The sequence below is a fragment of the Mastomys coucha genome, unplaced genomic scaffold (assembly GCF_008632895.1).
Source record: "Mastomys coucha isolate ucsf_1 unplaced genomic scaffold, UCSF_Mcou_1 pScaffold22, whole genome shotgun sequence".
NCBI lineage: Eukaryota > Metazoa > Chordata > Mammalia > Rodentia > Muridae > Mastomys > Mastomys coucha.
Window position 1 is genome coordinate 73054481 of NW_022196905.1, and position 3384 is coordinate 73057864.

At 36.3% G+C, this 3384-nt stretch overlaps 1 long non-coding RNA gene across 1 annotated transcript in view; it reads right to left on the reverse strand.

The window, feature by feature from the left end:
• Nucleotides 1–435: 435 nt before the first annotated feature.
• The window catches only part of LOC116070503, a 26554-nt gene continuing 23605 nt past the window's right edge, over nt 436–3384 (reverse strand). The window contains exon 5 of the long non-coding RNA XR_004110431.1: nt 436–544. This is a non-coding gene — a long non-coding RNA (uncharacterized LOC116070503). The remainder of the gene's footprint in view (nt 545–3384) is intronic.

Here is a 3384-nt window from a genome sequence, read left to right on the forward strand (position 1 = left end):
TCTCCCTCCACTTTGGCAGATGGTACTCGTTATGACTGCTCTCAAATAGAGTGGTTTGAAGCAGGCTGTATTTACAATTATGGCTCTCACATAAGGAGGTTTACTAGGGTTCTAAAGCTAATTAGTTCTGTCCACATCTCAACATTTGTCTGTTCTTCTAGCCCACAGACCACTTTGGCAATTACAGAGGGAGGACAGCCTGAGGCAAGGGTGGATAGGGTGATTCTGAAAATCTACATAAGATAGTTATAATGTGGCATTGCCTTTATGGTATGAAGTAAATGGATAAACTTAAAAGCATCTCATAAAATGAGTTACAAAATCCAAGCTCATAGGAAAATTCAAGGGACCTGAGTGTTCTTACACAAAAAGTAACTACATAACATATAATATTCAAACCTGTGCTTATTTACATTAATTTGACAACCATACTTGAATACTTGGGAGATGAATGTTCATGAACAGCCCCTCACACTACAGAATCTGGGCACACGTGAGAATTTAGGTGTGGGTATATCAGATTGAGCAATCTCTTTTCTTCTCCCTTTAAAAAGAGCACAGCACAGACATCTTAGAGTGCTATAAGTTATAAGGATATGAAGACAAAGAAAATACGCATCAACTGACTTAAGTTTTACAAATGAGAACTGCATACCTGAGAAAAGCAAAGCCAGTAACCAATCACTATCCATCTCCATCCACAGCAAAACTCAATCTGAAGTAAAGATATACTAAATGCTTGATACATGTCATTGATTCTTAATAGCCACAATGTAAATAACATTCTTGTAATAGAGATTTAGTGTACATGCTCTGGTATGCTCGAAACACAGAGCTTAAAACCAAACATTTATATCACTAAAATGCTGGGACTTGGCCTTTGAAAGCTTTCTTTTTCACTCTACCCTTTTTATTGCCTCCTCTCTTTCTTCATGTATTAGACTGTATTAATAGTTAATCATCTTTAACTCTAGTCAAGAATATCCTTGTACTTATAGTTAATGTTTTGAGCACTATGGATCAGTAATAAGGGAGGACAAGATTTCTATCTCTAAGGCTGTAGCCTGACTGTGGTATCCATTCTTCAACAGGGCTGTGTGGTCTAGCCTCAGTGGGAGTGTATGCACCTAATCCTGAAGAGACTTGATGCACCAGCTTGGAGGGATACTGGGTGTACCATCTCAGAGGAGAACGGGAGGGAGTGGGGGAAAGAAAGGTAAAAGGGTTTCACAGAAAGAAAGAAAAGAAAGGCAAAAAGAAAGAAAGAGAGAGAGTGTGTTTTTAGTAAAATAGCCATCTTTTTAAATTAAATTAATTTTTCTTTTACTTATTCACTTTACATCCTCACTGTCCCCTCCCAGTCACTCCCTTCCAGAATCTTTCCCCCTACTTCCCCTCTCTTTTCCTCAGAGCAAGTGGGGGCCCCATGACCCTGGTACATCAAGTTTCCTCAAGGATAGACACATCGTCTACCATTGAGGTTAGACAAGAGAGGGCAAGTAGAAATGTATATTGCACATACAGGCAACAACTTTGAGATAGCTCCTCCCTGCTCCAGTTATTCAGGAACCATATGAAGATGAAGCTGCATATTTGTTACATTTGGGCATTGAGACCTAGGTACAACATGTGTGTGTATGCTCTTTGGTTTGTAGTTCAGTCTCCGAGAACCCCAAGGGTCCAGGTTAGTTAACTCTGTTTATCTTCTTATGGCTCTTCCTATGCTCTTCTGGCCCGCAATCTTTCCTCCTGTTATTCCATAAGAAACTCCAAGCTCCATCCACCGTTGGGTTGTGGGTGTCAGCATCTGTCTGAGTCAGCTGGTGGGTGGACCTTCTCAGAGGACAGCCATACAAAACAGCATTCATTCCTTTCCCTTCAAATCTTAAAACAAGGAGCTAGAGCAATAGGTGACTCAATAGTTATCAGAATGTACCAGGGGACCAAAGTTCAGATCCTAGCGTTCTGACTGGACAGCTTACACTCTCCTATTAATTCCAGCTTCAGGCAGTCTGACAACTCTTTTTGACATCTAATGATAGGGGAGGAATGGGATGTGGAACAATCAGAGGGTGCATTGGGAGGAGGATAAAGTCTGGACTGTAGAAAAAGGTTAAAGAATTGAAAGAAAAGAAGAAGCCTACTTGACAGAATACAAAATTTTACAAATTGACCCATTGGGTCCATTGGTAAATTAGAAGAAGTAAGCTCTGAGGACTGACAGGTAGTGCTATGCCTAAAATTATTTCTAAGCATGAAATACTTAAATAAATGTCAACATCAGCTGAGATGTTCTAGCTTAAGGAGCAGGGAAATACAGATTAAAAAGATGACTATAAAGCAGAATTCTCTAAATCCATATATAAAACTTCTTCTCATCAACTTGGTTAAACAATTATTTTGTAAGTTAAGTAATGCTGTTATTATTTATTAAGTATATTTTTAACACTCAAAATCAATTAGTTCTTTAACATATGGAGGTTCTAATTATCTTAATTTGATTATTTCATAATGTATAAATGAATCAAATCATCATGACATACCCCATACAGATGTACAAATATGGATTCTCCACAAAATTACAATTCATTTGTACTCATCAATTTCGATTTATTATATTACATGATGTAATACATCTTTCTCGATATTAGTTTTGCTTCAGAATATGACATGCTTTTGTATATTGTAAATCTAAATACTACAACATAAAAATGATGTTTTAATAATTCATTAAAATATATTTATAGGATTTAGTATATCAAACTCATCAGTATTTTATTTAAAACACTTAAAGTAATCAAAGCGATGCTTTCTGATTTGTAAAACAATAGTTAATGTGTATTCTATGCTTATTTATTATATTCCATATTATTATACATTATATATATATAAATCCAATAGAAATGTGGTTTTTAACTTGCAAGCATATTAATGTCAGAAATTCTAACATGGTAATAAAAATCATACTGCAACATTATTATGAGATTTATTGAAACTATAAAACTTCACCTTGGATATTTACAAATTTGTGCAGATCGCAGTAACCTGTCAAATCACATAATTTAAGTGTTGTAATAGTTTTTTTAGGATTTCTGTGCTAATAAATATGTTTCAGACAACAGGTTGACCTTTCATTCTAAAATAGCACTAACTATAAAGCTCTTCCATCCCAGCTGGCCATGGAGACACACACCTTTAAAGCCTTGAATCCCAGAGCATGTAGTGGCAAGTGGATCTCTGTGCATTCTTAGGCTAGTCTGCTCTCTAAGTAGTGAGTTCTAGGCCAGCCAGAGATACCCAGTGAGATTCTGCTAAGAAAAAAATTAAAAATTAAAGAGAGGAAAAGAAGAAAAGAGAGGAAAAAGAAGAGAAGAGGAAAGGAGA